The 17,916-nt window shown below is 34.3% G+C and overlaps 1 long non-coding RNA gene across 1 annotated transcript; it reads left to right on the top strand.

Moving 5' to 3' along the window:
- Positions 1-921: 921 nt before the first annotated feature.
- Positions 922-17,916, top strand: LOC111507036 (uncharacterized). Its single transcript, XR_012465135.1, has 3 exons — positions 922-1,544; positions 16,958-17,052; positions 17,299-17,916. It is a non-coding gene; the product is annotated as an uncharacterized lncRNA (long non-coding RNA).

Below are 17,916 nucleotides of genomic sequence, written 5' to 3'. Positions count from 1 at the left end.
TCCAACCATCATCCAAAACAGAAACGAACCATTATCAACACGTTAATGAAAATAGCATTGAGGATAGGTGAAGAAAGGTACGTCGACGATGGAATAAAACAACTAACAACTATGTTACAAGCGAATGGCTACAACAGAATAGACATAATCCGCGCTACGCGTTCATGGGGGAAGGCACTGTCTATCTACCATAAATATAAGGTGTCACCAACCAAATCGGGAAAATTCTAAAGAAGGAAAAAATTAACACAGTCTTCGAATAAAAGGATTCCATGTAACTGTGTTGTGAAGTCTAGATCGGTCAGACGAAAATAAGCATTGGTAACCCCCTAGTGGAGCACAAGCGGAGAGGCCGATTGGGACAGACCGAGAAATCTGCAGTCCTCGAACATGCACTGTCTAATGGGGAACACAAGATCCTGTTCGAAGAAACCGATAAGCTAACAACGTCGAATCATTATTCAACAAGAGAACTTCAACAGAAAGAAAGAGAGACCATATCTACCAAAGATCCGGCACACAGCATTGAAAAGCCCGAAGACGAAGCCAAGTCACAAAAATCGCGCGGAAAGTACGCCTGAACTCGCCATAACAGAAAGTGCGCGAAAAATCAGCACTATAAATGACACGGCAGAAATGAGAGCTTCAGTTTCAGTTGACACTTCTAGAAGAGTACTTCGGCAACGCCACTGTAGATGACTGCCGCAGTTGCAGTTGAAATGTTTGGAGATTATAACCAAAGAGGACAACGGCAAAACCCGGAAACCAACCAAAACAGAAGTAATAATGACTCGAGTTATTACAGAAAATAAATAAAAAATTCTATCAATGAAACTGACAATCACTATTTCAGAATAATTTTGATATGAACATTAACAACTTATCTAGATGATAAGACATTATTGTTTACTCATACCATACTCAGTAGTGTTCAGTTTCAATGTTTCAATCAGTGAAAAAGGGTTAATGAGTCGGATACAGAATTGAAATATATTTAAAATACAATATCATTTGACCATTACTTCCATTTGAAATTTTTTACATAAGTGTTGTTGTGGAAATGGGGCGGGTGACAAAAAATAAAGATGCAGAAATATGTCTCCCTGAAAACAGAAGTTAAAGCGTTGTCTCGAGGTATCTCGTTTTAACTGGAATGCATTGTACACATTGAGCCATGAGAAATTTTGGATTATATTTTTCAAGGATATATCTTACAAAACTTCAGTGCAGTTTTTCTTTTTCTGGTTCATGCGACAGAAACTGAAAGTGCGTTTATAAACAATCGGTTACTTCAAGCCCCACCGTCATTTCCCAAATGTTTCGAAAATAAAGCAGGTGATTTAAACACGTCGCCGTACCTATCACACGAAAATCGATCTAATAAAAAGTGAAATATTCTCAGCTTTGCCACTGCGAACCGCAACATGCTGTTAATCGATCGATAAAGAGACCTTTGCGATACCGGGACACCACGTGATATCTGATTTCGTCTGTTGGCTGATTCACCATGTTGGATGTAAGCTGTGAGGGAAAAGCATGAACAGGTAGGAAAACATTTTTCAAGGGATATTTAATGTGGTTCTGTGAATCGTTGACAGTTCACACCACCGATAATGGAATTGTTCCAGTCATTCACACTTCTAAAGACATTAATCGTATTTCACGTTCTTTCAAAAACAATCGTTTGATCGTATGTTTACCTTCAATGAACTATGAAACTATGCTCCCATTCTATTTTTGCCTTAACGAACAATGAACTCATTTGCACTGTGAATATCGAAGACAACCATTGAAAAAGCCAAATGACAAAGCAGGAGTTTTGGTTTCATAATACCACTATGAATTATGATGAAGAAGAAGGGCTTTTCCTTCTTTTATAAAGTTTATTTTGAAATTAATTGCTTTCTTCCTTTCTTTGCAAGATTCCCACATTTGATGTATAAAGATGGAGAAGTAGAAGTCCAAAACCTTTCTTTCCCAAAAATTAATCTCTCCTAAAAATATAATCCTTTCAATAAAAACAAGATTCCTGTCATCGATGACATGGGTAGAGTTAGGTTAGGTTAGGTTAGGTCCAAAGTGAGTGGGTCTATTCGATCCTCCACCGCAACCCACAATGGTTTATTCTGGCTCACACTTATTCACACTCGACCAAATACACCCAGCCTCTTTACGAAGCCGATTAGATTGTATGGTGAGTGGTCTTTCAGGTCAGATGGTAATCTGACCAAATCAGGTTTTTAGAGTTCGGCAAAGCCGTACTCTAAAAACCTGATTCGGTCCCCGGCGGGTAGGCACAAAGTATATGCTCTGCAGTTTCATCGTTAATGAGGTAGTTGGATAGTCAAGGTGCAAGATTCCCACCTTGATATCCGCGACAACCTTCCCATATGAGAGTTTTTGCACATCAGCTCTACCTGGCGATGCCTTAGATTCAACTGTGCAGGGCTTTTCCGCCTCTGTTTTTGGTGAATCATCACTTGCACCACCAAACGTCGTTAGCTCGACATCCACCTCCTTTGTAGACTTTCTCCTGATCAAAATTTACAGGGAGGCAGGTTGGAGTTGTGAGCTCGACATCCATCTCCTCTGTAGAATCAGCGTCAGAAAGAATTTTTAAGTTTACTCTGTCCATAAAAGTCCCACGAGTAGCTGGGGAAAGAAGGTCAATCACGGCACAGCCACTCATTACCGTGACAAGGCGATGCTACGACGAGAGGGCACCCGTTATCTCGAAGGTTCCGTAGAGACAGCTGATAGGCTAAGTGTCATTCATCCTCTCGGCACGGATACACACACACCTTAGTATTAAGATATCGTTGGCATGCCATTCAGTTAGGGAATAACAGAACCACAAGTGATTCTGTCATTCCAGTATCCAGCAGGGCTACGTGGAAGCAGGCATTCGATGGCTAGAGTACTTCATTTTGTAATATAGATTAGCGCTAAAAAGGCGATAAAGCAAGTGTCTTTTTCCGAAACATCGGTATCCGCCATAGAGGATAACAGTATTTCATGTAATTGAAGTTTTACCTCTTTAATGTGCTGGTATTGTGTATCAATTCTGTGAATGACAAAATTGATATTTTGAAATAAAATCTCGAATCTCCCAACTACCTACACCGTAGGTTCTGGTAAATGCCTGCCGGAAAACAACCACTTCCTCGACTAATACCACGCTGGATATTGAATTATACTCGACAGATAGTTATTCAAAGTACCTCACAAAAGTTAGTTTCGCAGATGTTTTTCGTTCATCCAGCATCAGGACTGGTTTCGAGGCATTACCTCCCATCAGTGCAGGGAAGATCTAATCCAATCGCAGTTCTACTACACGTATGAAACCTGCGACTAAGATGAATATTGTTAACTAGTAACAGCCACTTGGACAATTCTCCAGGCGGGGAAAAACATCCCATTTACCAATTTTCTAACAAAAATCAAACAATCTCTGTGAATGATATCAGATTCAATTCCATAACGGATATTTGGAGGACAAACTGAAAATGAAAAAGTGTGTTTTGGATAATTCATATGAAAGTGGTTGTGTCAAAAATATCTGTGTTTTTGTGTAATGCAATATTTATATGCAAGTAGTTGTTTCGAGAGGGCTTCTTCTTCCAGTTTTGTGTCTGAAAGTTTATTCTTTGCATGATCTATACATCTCTGTAAAAAGTTTATCTCGACATTAATTGCTTTCTTTCTTTCTTGAAGATGGAGAAGCAGAGAGCCAAAACCTAGATGAAACCATTTTTTTGTGTCCGAATCAAATTTTCTATTCAAAGCGGTTCTGAATGATGATTCATTTTCCTCTTCTCGAAACACTAAATAAATAAGACGTTAGTTATTATCTGCTCAATTGTTGAAGATGATAGCATATCTAATAATTCAAAAATACACAAATCGATCCGTAATGTATTAATGATAATAGGAATATTGAACCTTCATTGTTCAGATAAAAAGTCACACTTTCCTGGAAAATGAAATTTAATGTCAATAAAAAAACAAATTTCTGAATGACTAGATAATGGAAATTCAAGTACTATCTGGTGCAGCTTATGATTTGAAACGAACTCTAAACCAATTCATATTTGAATATAATAATTGAAATAGAACTTCAATAACATTCATTATGACCGTAGGAGTATGAAATATCAAATATTTTTAAAAATCTCCTTTACAGAATTAGTGTAGTGATATTTATTTCACCATATTCTGCTTTGTTCTCGATTTAAAAGAAGTCAGTGTCTTCTGCTACAGTGTCCTCACTACATATACAAATATATAACATGTTGATAATAAAAACCTGCAATAAAATTCTGCACACCTGAAATATTCCGGCATTCTTTGAAATATTAAAATTTTCTGAATCGTGAATCGAAACAAGTATAGAATAGAATAAAATCATCAATGTTCAGATCACATTTTATTTTTCTCATATCAATGCATAGAACCGAAACTTTCCGAACATTAATGGGTGAATTTCAGTCGATCATTTATTATCAATATTTCAATTGATTCCAGAACGGTTTACATATCATATATTTGATTAATCGGTTTCATATTAGTCAAGGATGACTTCTAAAAAAAGGAAAATTTTAATTTGTCCAAGCTTTTTCGATAGGTTTTATAGAAAAAATTACTTCCACATTCAAATTCCTACGAGTTGAAAAATATTAAAATTGTCCTTGAAAATAACTTGTTGAAATTAAGATAAAGATATTTGTATTTTCAAAACCACCTAAGGCCAAGTGAAGGATTTCTGTGAAGGATTTCTGTAAAGAAACTTTTGAAAAACTACAGCAAAACTGGCTTAGTAATCTCACCACACCAAGATTACTGCCAACAAATTGGTATCATACTATCGCTTTTTTAAAATAACAATCATAACCATTATCAGTCTCAACACCCATAACATTTTTTTCCAATTGAGTTACGCCTTTTAATTGAATATATCGGCATAACACCATAAACATTCAGAGATTCAGGTTTACCATAAATAATTTTGTGATATTACTATGAAAATATTTTAAAAGATGCTTCGGATGGGTATATCAAATACTACGCCTCTACAGATGACATTAACCTAAATGCAATTTACAAGTAATATGTAACATATAGGTTGGTATTTTTTGGCAGAATATTTGTTTTTGAATTCCTGCTGCTAATTAAAATATCGTAACGTGATACGTAAATAAATAGTTATGGACATACCAATTAGGTGAGGTTATTTTTTTATTTTTTACAAATTTTTGTCGAATTCTCATATCAGGTGTTCAACTGAGTGACTAGTAAACTCAGTGAGTGGTTCAAACTTGAATGACGAAGATAATTTGAAATTATGTTACTCAAATAGTGCAAGGGGTGATATTCTTTGAAGTAATCATTCTAGGGATATAGAAATATGAATTACTTCGTTATGTAAAGTAATAATTCGAATGATAATTATACCTTATTAAATTTTTAACTCTTATATCGAAACTGTTCACACATCATTCATTAAATTAATCCATTTTAAATTACTTCGGCTGTAAACTGCTATGATTTCAGAAGTATCTATGTAAAAGTACAAACTCAATCGTCTCTAGGAATCAAGGAGAAATTGCCTGATGGTACTCCCCAACTTATAAGCATTTCAATGGTTTTTGTACCGAAACGTAATCGAACGAAAGCAAAGACCCACTAACACATATTGCAACCGATGCCGATGTCACAATAAAAACGATCCCACAACCTGGTATCACACAGTCAAACTAAACTGAACTTACCACTATCAATATCATCATTATTACGCCATTCGTAAGAATATGCTACTGAATTTGGAACATATGATTATTGTGAATGGATATGCAGATGTATACAGTAATCCCAAAATCGTTCTACTTATATTTCATTTTCCTCAACTGAAAATGTATGTGATTATGTTAGGATAGCTACTCCACGATCTATTCAATATTTAAAAAAATATTACCTTCATTACTTACAGGGAATGATTGAGTTAGTGATTGGAAGGAAACTATTCAAATTGCTCTAGATTCTAACCTATATCATTTACCGATAATTTCGACAGAAAACGATGCACATATGGAAAAGTTTCATATGTGCATGAGTTGGAACTCAACTTCGACCAGGTATTTTCCTCCATGGAATTTTTGTAGTTGAAGTCGTGTTAATTCTGGAACGTTAAAAGACTTATTTTTCGCCTATTCAGAGCACGAGACTAATGACCATAGCAATCGATGCCGTTGACACCGAAAGAAAAATCTTCAATAGAATCATTCTCAACCACAGTTTTGCTTTCATTTCATGATTCGAAACCTTTCCCAAATTCACATGGGTAAAGTGGTGTTTTAGTTACCACTGTTAGAGGTTTATCATTACTGCTCCATCTACAATAATGTTTGCCACCGACTTCATTCATGTGAACTATAGAGTATAACAAATTCAACCGCGAAGAACCCGATCCTGAAGGGATATCGAGATAAAAAAATTACCTACCCAAGTTAGTTCTGGGTAAATTATCTTTATAACGGTGAAATAAGTATTGAATTAAGTTCAGTGTTTTTTTAGTTTATTCGAGTCAAAGAGACATACAAAAAATTAAATCTCTATAATTATCAACGTACTCAAAACAAGCATTTTTCTAATCACTCAATGTTTAGTTTTCTTCATTTCTAACTTGGTTAAGAAACACGTGTCGAGAAGAGTATTGCATTGTTGTGACTGGTAAAGTGCTCGTTTTGGATTTATTCTACGCCAGAGGTTCCAGATTTACATTCCAATAATAAAGAAGATGAAAAATGTTCATTCATATCCGAATCGAAATTTGTATTTAGGAAGGTTCAAGAAGCTCATTCCATTTCTGCGGCTTCAAACACAAATTGAATAATACTGTAAGCTGTTATCTAGTAAACTGTCAATGATGATAGCATATCTAATCATTTCTGAAAACACTAATTGATCATATTAATAATGGAAAGAATATTGAGCTATTTTATGGTGTATGGTTTATATCCAGGTTCACGCGTCAAAAATATCTTCAACGTTCAGTTAAAAAATCTATACGTTCCCAGAATTCTTGAATAAATGAAAAATAGAAGTTAATAATGACTTTGTATAGAAACTTTAGAAAGTTGGAGTGTATATAGTACAAAGAGCATAAAACTTTTGATAATTTTTTTCTTAAATCATAATTCAACATTCAAAAGTAATTATATTTCGGTGAAAATGAGTACAAAATCATGATACAATACAACAAAAAATATACATGAACGTCACTAACATCCATTTCCATAGAATCGATATGAAATGTATGTCCATACTTTGATATATATGTTATGTTGAGATATGTGTTGCCTGAATATTTTTCATATCAATTTTTTTTATTCTTAATCTGTTTTTTCCTTGACTTTAAAAATATAATTTTTGATTTACTCGTTATAAGTGAGTTACGCCCCTATATATTTCCGTAGGCATACTAGAATAACTTGGTAGATATTCAAATTTATCAGGTATATTATTTCATTTTATGATCAGTAGCTAAATTGGTCTGAGAGCTAATATTCATTGGAGTGAACATTCTTGAGATAACGAAATATAAACAAGATTTCTATGGCTGAGATTTAATACAATAAGCGAATGAATGCTATTTATGTACTGTTATCGATGACATCGGTAGATTCAACCCATTCCGTGTCAAAAAATCGTAATCATGAACGAATTGGATGTTTTTTCTTATAATGTTTTTTGTTATAATGTTATCCGTGTTTGCTACTGAAGAGCCGATAAGTCGAAACACCGGATGTCTAGCAGTGAAGATGACAATGTTCCATGTAAGTGAAATTTCACTTCTTTCATCAATTATATTGTGTAGGAATCCTGTGAATGATGTCTGATTCGATCCCATTACGAATGTTTAGAATACAAACGGAATAGAAAAAAGTGTTGGTCGTATAATTCAGCGTTCATATGAGAGAATTTATTTGGAAAGTATTATTCTTTCGTGTAATTCAATGTTAATATGGAAATAGCTGTTTAGAAAGAACTTTTTCTTCCAGTTTGTATCTGAAAGTTACTTCTTTGCATGATCTAGATATCTTTGTATAGGGTTTTTAAAGTTGATTGCTTCCTTCTTCACTTTGGAAGATTCCGACATTTTTTGTATCAAGATGGAGAGGTAGAAGGCCAAAACTTTTTTTCCCAAAAATTATTCTCTCATTGAAATATACCCTTTCAATTGAAATATAAATTATTTTGTAATAAAAAATCAGCAATTAATTGATGAAGACGACATATGAGATAAATTATTTTATATCACAAATTATTCGTCAAATAATACTTCAACTCTCCCATATCAATATAAATCCCAAGCCTCAATAAGGAAATATTTCATTTTACCATCATTTATCAATAGTACTTAAATCGATTCTAGAACTGTTTACACATCATACATTTAATAATTCGATTTTATTACTTTATTTGTATCTACTGAGAATGATTAGTCAACTCCTGATTCTGGAATTCAAAAAAGAGAAATATTTAATTCGTCCAAATTTCTGTCCATGGATTTCACAGGAAAAATTAATTCGACATTGTACTACAACGACTTGAGAGGTAATTGTGGAAAAGTGCCAGCTCAATTGTCCTTGAAAATAACTTGTAACAATTGAGGTAATTGCCTGGTGGTGACCCTAAACTCAAAACCAAATTAATGATTTTTGTAAAGGAACGTTTTCGGACTACAGCAAAAACTCACTTTCCTTATTAAAACACATATTTAACCGACGCCACAAGTGCAACCCCACCGCACAAAAATTATAGCAAACAAACTGGTACCACACCGTCGCTTTTCTACAATCACACTAAAATGAACTTACCATTATCAATCCCAATACCAATACCATCACTGTTACGCTAGACGCCACTCTCGACGCCACTCAGTCTACTCACTATCTGTGCCGTCTCGGCCGTCGTGACGCCCTGTCCGTACTCCACCCCATGCGCAGATATTCACCCCTTTCCGCCCCTCGTGCATCCCCTCTCCGAAACGCACCCCGGGCCGCGATTCGTCATTGCATTTGTTTTACCAGATATACAACCAGAAAATTTCTATATATTTTTTTCGTCTGTTTAATCACTTCGTCAGAACTTTTTTTATTTTCCTTTTCTAGTTTCGCCTAATAATACAATATAATAACGTTTCTACTTGCGTGCTAGTTGTTGAAATTCAGGGAAGGTCGCCGAATATTTTGAACAAACTATTTGGGACTAGAGTGAAGGTAACTTTTCTTTGTTGGCGACAGGGAAAACTGATAGTTTTTAGCTGAGGGGTGGTTTGGTTTCGTACCGACATATGCACTAATCGATTAATGTCGCGCGCATGTACCAGGGATTCGGCAAGCGGGAATTTGAAATGGAACTATTGAGTTATATACAGGGGGTGAAGTATTTTCAGAGTTATATCGAATTGATATTTTCCTGGAGATTGCAATAACATCAGGGTGCAAAGCCTCATGCCTCGCAAGTATCAACGGCAAAAGCACCTACACAGCAGCACATAAAATAATTTCAAAATTGAAGGGGTTATATTTTCAGGAGTGACTAATTTTTTTACACAAAAAAATGTGGGAAAGAAAGGAAGTTATCAATTTGAAAATAAGTAACTCTATACACGGATGTGTAGATCATGCAAAGAAGTAACTTTCTGACACAAACTGGAAGAAACACCTCCTGAAACAGCTACTTTCATATAAACATTGAATTACACGAAGGAAAAAAAATCTTTGGAAACAAATACTTTTATATGAACACTGAATTATACAGAAGATAGTTTTATCTACTCAGCTTGTATTCCAAACATTCGTTATGGAATAAAATCAGATATCATTCACAGGAGTTCTACTTTAAATGAATGGTAACAAATTGCACTTACATGGAACACTGCCATCCTCATTGGTAGACATCGATGTTTCGCCGTAAGACACTTGCCTTAAAGCTCTTCAGTACCAAATTGGATAACATTGTAGAAAATACACACAATTTATTCATGAATTACGATTTTTATTGCCACGGACATTAACTCGGGCGGGTCGAAAACTGAACATGGGACGGAAGCTGGAATTTACTTCACAGGGAAAAATTTACATTTCAGTTATCTGCTGGGTACAGAACAAGATCAAGTCAAAAGAATTGTAGGACTACAGTCACGAAACAGGGCTGTACAACGGTGATCTTAACTACAGACAATTCAACAAAGGAAAACAGCTCGTCACATTTCACAAAAAATTGATGCACTGGATCAGAGGAGGGAAGCAAAGCATTGCAACCTACAGTATTTCCAGTGGAATATGACAAAACATCCAACAAGGGACCTGTACAAATCAATACAGGTAACCAGATTTTTTAAATGGATAGGAGGAAAGACGCAATATGCCCCTGAGGCTGCAGTATTTTCTGGAATCTTGGAAAAAATGGACGGCTCCCAAGAGCAGATAAAATCGAATGCAGCTGAATTTCCACAAATATATGATTTCGCAGTATTGAAATCTCTCACTATTTCGAGTAGTTCGTTTTTTCTTATTTGTGTGAATATACATAAACATCTCAGTTCAAACGTATCATCTGATGAAGACGTAAACGATTCATGGGAATTTCTAAGCGACCAACTTGATTTTTCGAACCAGTTTATTAAAAAAAAAAACGTTTTGATAACGGGAAACCTTGGATCAATACAGGGTCTTTCACGACGAACGTTCGTTGGGAATAAATGAAGAACGATTCAAAATAAAAACTTGAAATTTTGTGGTAGGTAGTGGGTTTTGCAAAATGACCTTCTCAACTAAAATACAACACTCTGTGTTTTATTACATTTTTTCATTTCTCAGCACATTTTAGGCCCACTTTATATAACAATGCCTATACCCAAATTTGTTAGTTTTCGAAATATTAATTTTTTTCTGAAAAATTTTACAGTTACAGCACCACTCCGAAAAAATCATAACTCATAGACAGTAACAGTTGAAAATGTGAAATTTCACAGAATCAAGTCATGAACAGGTCCATCAAATTTTCGAAAATATTCTACAGGAATGTCGAAATTTCCACCTAAAACATAACTGATGAAACACGATTTTTTCAAATGGAAACCATACACTATTCTATTATTTTTGGGTACTGTGAAAGAAAAGATATCAATTTCATGAAGAATGTCATATACCTAAAATAACCCCTGGCAAAATATATCCGATTTTGGGAAAAATTTGAAATGTAAATCATTCGAAGCCAGACCAAACTAAGAAAGCTTTGAAAACAATTGAACTAATATTAACTCTGTCGTTGGTAAAAAGTAACTCAACATGAAAATGGATGGATTGAAATAAAATACTATCAGAGAGATGAATTTTATCTTTGTTTATTGATATCGAATACAGTAATTTTATTTTGTTTATATTTGTTAAGGTTAGATTTTACTTTAATTTTAGAATTTAACTTAATTTCTTAGAATTCAAATAATATTGTAGTTCATTTCAACAGATGTTCAAAGACATTGCAGGATCCGCATAAACATTTTTTTTAATATCCCCAGATGAAAAAGTCCATTGGCGTCAGGTCTGGAGAGCGAGAAGAAAATTTAAATGGCCCATTGTAGCAAACCCACTGATCTTCGAACATCACATTCAACAATCCAACAACAGTATCGGTACTAAGTGCAGGGGCTCCATCCATCTGATACCATAATTTGAAACAGTATTGTTCAGAAACATGCCTTATGGACTCACCAACCACATTCCTAGTTATATGCGAGTATCTGTCGCTATTCAAATTCTCTTTATGAAGATATAAACATAATATTCGGTCTTCCTTTAATAAAATACAGGGTATTCCATTTGAAATTAAGAAGTTGCCTTCAACTTCCGGTATAACGGAAAGAGACCGGAAGTTGAAAATATTGCAGTTGAGAAGGTCATTTTGTGAAACCCACTACCATAAAATTTTAAGTTTTTATTTTGAATCTTTCTCCATATATTCCTAACGAACGCTCGTCATGAAAGACCCTGTATAAATAACAGAACAGAATACAGGTATGTGTATCTGCTCCGATTATTATAACGAATTTGAGTGATTTCAAGTGTGAGTTTGAAACGGAATTTTTCTACATAGCTGGCTAAAGGTATTTGCATCTAAATATTTTTGTCAAAAATTTCAAAATTTGCCTCAGTGCGCGGAAATCGCATCGATTATACTGATTTTTAGCAATCATTTTGCATTTCAAATAACGTAAAAAGCCTACTTGTCGCAGAATTTCTTTTTATGTTTGGTATTTATCTGGCATATTCCTCTACCACCAAAGGAGTCTCGACTTAGTGAAGAGTGCTCATAAGAATTTCTCTTGATATGAATAATTTGACTGCCGATGAACTCTTTGTCCTCAGCCAAAAAGCTAACAATGAGCAAACAACTAGGTTAGAGAAAGTTTGTGAGGCTCAAACTAAATATTTGGAAAGTCAAATATCAAAAAGTATCTCAGATATTAACTTAAAAATTGAGGCTACCACTGCTGATGTTGAAAAGTTGAAAACCTTTGGATGCAAAGGAAATTAAGAAAAAATAATACTGCAGTTTTTGATCTTGATATAGAAAAGGATTCCTTAATAGAAAGTACATTGTCGCAGTTGAACTTGGCACTAGACTTGAACCTTGAGCCTGGTTGTGCAGGAGGCAGGAAAAAAAAGAAGAAGAAACTAGCAATTCTTCTGTACCTAGTGACGCAACTTCAAACGGAAAGGATGAAGGAAATCTAAAACGGAGGAAGATTACTTTTTGCCCGAACAAAATTACCAGTGGTGAAAGCAGAATTACACGCAGTCAGAAAAAGAATTGATAGTAGGCTGATTTATTTATTTATTTTTGTCATCCTTCACTTTGAAATACATAAATTTTCTAGTTAATAAGTTTGATCTACTCGTAACTGTTTAATTTTCTTTTTTTTATATATTATGGTTAACAATATAATACAGAATGTCAATAAAATTTTGCCATATTGATGCTGGATCAATTTTGTTCAACTTTACTGGTTTCAAAAATTCAGTATATAATAGATATGATGTCATAGATGTCTCAGAAACGTGGCTTCAGGCTGATATACTGGACTCAACTATAGAATTACTAGGGTATAAGTTATATCGTCGTGACAGACTTGTAAAGAGAGGAGGTGTCTTGGCATTGTATATTAAAAACACTCTGAAATCAAGGTGTATAAGTTATAACTACGTAGAAATAGAGCAAATTTGGATAACCTTTGATTTTAAAAATAAAAAAACTGCTTTAGGTTGTCTTTATAAACCATTTGACATCTCCAACACATTTTTTCCTTACAATTCCTCGTTTCAAAACGTCTCTTTTGAAGATATCTTTTTCCTACAATATGTTCAACGTTTATAATTGTATACCTATAGTAATGAGAAATGTTTCTCCATTTGCATTCAAAAAATCAGTCACCACTCTTATTACAACTGACAAATTGATTATAGATTAGTTTGTGTGGTCTGATATATTGTATTTTTCTTTATAGTAATTATAATTTTTACTAAATATATATTGTATATCATACATAAAATTTTCAGTTTCCCTGTATGATCTGAGAAAACCTTTGGAAAATCATTCGTTTCCAAGTTGAGTGGAAGACCGCGTCTTTTCGATAACTCACCTTACTGTCAAGACCGAACTCTGCCTTTTGCCGGATTACCATATAAGTTTGTATTTTAAGTTTGTATTCTATTTCATAATTCTATTTTGTAGTCTGAGGCAATAAAATCTATTATTATTATTATTAATATTGAGACATCAACACTGATAACGACGACAGGAAATTCTGAAATCAACTCGCCATAAAAAACTTGTCGATGCAAAAAGCAACAAACAGTTTTTTATATATAGTAAAGGGACTCTTGACTAGAACTTTTTTTTTTATAAATAAGAGCAATGAAGAGGTGTCTAACCCTACTAGCAGGAATCACACGTTAAGAGATAAGACCTCGTTAGTCCTTAGCTCGTACAAGTTTCGACTTTTGAGAGTTGTCGTGCGTAGGTTGGAGACAGCTGGTTAACGGAAAAACATATTATAACAGATTTTGCCCAAGATTTTGAGGAATCATTTTCATCTGAATTAGTTGTCAATCTTCTCTTCCTCAAAATCTAGAAGGGAACAGAGCATTAGAGATATAAAATTTGCCGAAGAGAAGATGTATATCTCAATACAAATAATAAAAATGAATAGCAGTGCTGATCCCGATAACATTTCTCCTACATTTATGAAGCAATGCCAATCAACATAAGTTCATCACCTTTTTACAAAATTGATGAGTGCATCCTTGAATCAAAGAAAATTTAGGAAAATGGCCCCTAGCATGGAATAACTCCACAATGATATATATTTTCTTGAAAATAAAGACAAGTTGGATCCTTCGAACTACCATTAAATTAGCTTAACAACCCTTTCCTGCAAATGCATGGAGAGAATAATAACCAAAGAACTAACTAATTTTTTTCTTTGTGACTGGAGTACTCATAAACCAGCAACATGGATTTCTCCTTGTTTGATCCATCATTTCTAATTCACTACACTGTGTCAACCATTGGACTTCTGAAGTCGACGTGAGTTGTTCTGGTATCTACTTTGACTTCTAAAAAGTATTTGACAAGAGTCCCACAGGAGAGGCTACTATATAAACTTCAATATTTTGTGTTACTGAGCCCATACTACAATGGACTCGACATTTTCTATCAAATAGATATTGCTGTGTTCGAATAGATGACCAACTTTCCAAACCATACCGAACCTGAATGGGCAATGGGCAATGATATTCAGCGAATAAAAAAGGGATTCTACAAGTGGCTCGTGGATCTGAATGAGCAACTTGGTTGTAATAACCAAGAAGAGCAATATTTCATTAAGGACCTTCCACTGAAATCCGTTAAGCACCAAAAAGACTTCGGTGTTATGATAAGCCATGATTTAAAATGGGAAACACACACTGGAAAAACTATAAAAAAATTCAACTGTATATTTTACTCGATAAGTATTTCCTTCAGAAATATATCTCCTGAACTGTTATCCAAACTTTAAAAAATTAGAATCCTCACTTTGCCAAAAACATATATGCGTTTGAGCAAACCCAAAAACGTATCACCAAGTTGTCCCACAAATACAATACCTATCATTTAATTGTTGCCTTGAATTAACTTCGATATCCGATCGTCGATTACGAGGTGATCTTATTGAAACATTCAAAATCCTCCACAGACAGTACTCAGTAGATTTTAACTTTTTTGTGCGAAGTAATAATGAAAAACAGAGGATATTCGAAATAGTCAGGGAAATATTACTAAACCTCTGTCGCCAATATTTTCTGTGAAGTCGTGTTTTCTTCCACTGGAACGGCCTACCTGAACATCCTTCCTCTGTTCCATCAATTAATACCTTTAATAAAGCTCTGGATAATTCCTGGAATTGTAAAAACTGATTTTTAATTTCCTTTTTTGGTTGTGTACATTCTACTATTTTCCTTTCTCTGTTCTGAATTTGATATGTTCAAACGGCTATGCTGCGTAACATTTATTGAACAATAATAATAATGAAAATAAAACTATGGAGCTGTCTGACTTGTCCGTTTCTCCCAAGTCTCCAGTACTAGTTTGTAGAGATCCTCCACTGGATGCATGTTACATTCTTCTGGACATAATTTGGGTTGCCCTTAAATTGTTAGCCTTCTGTGATCCAATATGACGAGCTGTCTATGTCCCTTTTTTGCATTGCCTGCAGTGAAGATCTTCGCTGTACATCCCCATTTTGTTCAGGTGCTGCTTTGTTGAAGCAGTTCTTCAGTTCTCCTCTCGGATGATTCTATTATGGAAGTTTTACCGTGTGTGTACCTTCTCTGTTTCTTATACACCTATTTTTCGAACGTATACTTTGGTACACCCACAGCCGGCGTTGTTGTTGGATTTGCGATGATTATGGAATCTGTATTTGTAGTTTATTGCTTTCACCTACTTTTCTGAGCTATTTTTCTACAAACGAACATCTCACAATACCGTTTTTGACATTGGCGTGATGATTAGATATGTAGTGGAGATATCTATCAGAATCAGTTTTCTTTCTATAAACATTTCCATTCAGATTGTGGAAGATAAATATCAAGAAACATCAAAGAACATTCACTTCTTCACAAAAAATATAATGCAATTTAAACTTTCCAAAAAAGTATATACGCTTCCAAATTTCATTTTCTAGAACAAATAAATATTACATAATCAATTGTTTTTTGTTTGTCACATCTTGATGAGTGAAAAAATGCAACTAGTTTCACCAATTTATATGATTTTTGTTCTCCATAATAACATAAAAAATGCTACAAGTTCCACCAATTTATGTGATTTCATATCTCCATGGATAACAAATTCGTCAATGGAGCGAACTTAATTACCTAAGCTTGTATAACTAGCCCTACTACGTGAACATCTTCGAGAGAAGGTCGCAATTGATCCATTTTCATTATTTTGATAGCTGAAGTTACCGAAAAATATATATCGTTTTATGTCCTCTTTTGATTTGTCACGAATGAAAATGTTTTGTATACCTAGTACAAATTTTATCAAAATACTAAATTTCAATCCACTAAATGGTATACCTACAAAAATATCGGAAGTTCTAAATCTTCAATATGTTGTCTTGGATGGTTACTATTTGAAATGTACAATTCTCCCTGATCATTGCTCGCCACAGTCAGAAAAAAAAATTGTCACCTCCTTCAGACTTTCGCTTATCTTATTCTTGGTATAGTGCAGCTACAAAACTATTCTTAATATTGTAGAGAATGGAAGTTGCAACAATGTATATTCCTGAAATTTTGCTAGCTTAAATGAAATCGTTTAACATATTTGTTTTATTTGATTTCAGATGGCGGCGGGCACGGTTAGAAGGACTTGTTCATTTCACATTTAAACAAAAAACGTAAACCACTTATTGAAAAATTTAAAACTGCCAGGACTTTCGTAAGTAGACCCCCTTCTATGCAATGACATGAATGCAATTAGTCTAATTTAAAATATGATTGATCAATAGTGGGTACATATCGTTTTATTAAAATTTATATAAGCAAGATATAAATGAAAGTTTTCAACATTAATGATTGCTGAAATAGTTTTTCATTTCTTTTTTAATTAGTTTAACATTTTTTTTATTTCCAAACGGGAACAGATTTACCTCCATGGAAAGAATGATAATTCTTTGATTTGCAGATCTGTCAGAAGAAAAAAGGGATCCAGCATTGCGTGTCTTCCATAACGAATGCGTTTCAAAGGATATGAAATTCCTTTATCTGGTGAACCTCGCCCCACCTCGCTAACCTTGATCGCCCGAGGCAGGAACGAGGATACAATCCGTTTTCGTCGCCCTAGCAACCTATTCCGGGCTCTGGATCCAAACTTTCTTTTGAAGACGGATGAGTGGCAACGTATTTTATCATTTCCATGACTGCGGGACTGAAACTGTAATTCGATTTATTGAAGACCACTGCAACCTGCAGGATTTGCAGGTGCTGAATATTGAAATTGGTTTTTACAAAATGATTTGTGTATTGATATGGTTAGGGAATATTTACAGTGTTTGCTTCGCTTTCCATTCACGGGATTTTTGAATTACTTGGTAGTTAAGCGTATTATACAGTTTGGAGTCGTTATAACATCGTTCGATTATTTAAAAAAAATTGTTTATTTGAGAAGGGTTTCGATATGCTATTTCCTTCCCAGATAAGGAATTCTTAGTTATTTCCACATTCTACTACACATTGAGTTAATCACGAACTTGCTTCGACTGTTTTCACAATAGTACATCAAATATATAATAATTATTATAAA

This window comes from Leptinotarsa decemlineata, unplaced genomic scaffold, assembly GCF_025532065.1.
Source record: "Leptinotarsa decemlineata unplaced genomic scaffold, Ldec_3_MD MMD2_tig00000505_RagTag_RagTag, whole genome shotgun sequence".
Lineage (NCBI taxonomy): Eukaryota > Metazoa > Arthropoda > Insecta > Coleoptera > Chrysomelidae > Leptinotarsa > Leptinotarsa decemlineata.
The sequence above is the reverse complement of the archived record's forward strand: the minus strand, read 5'-3'. Positions and strand labels throughout refer to the sequence as shown.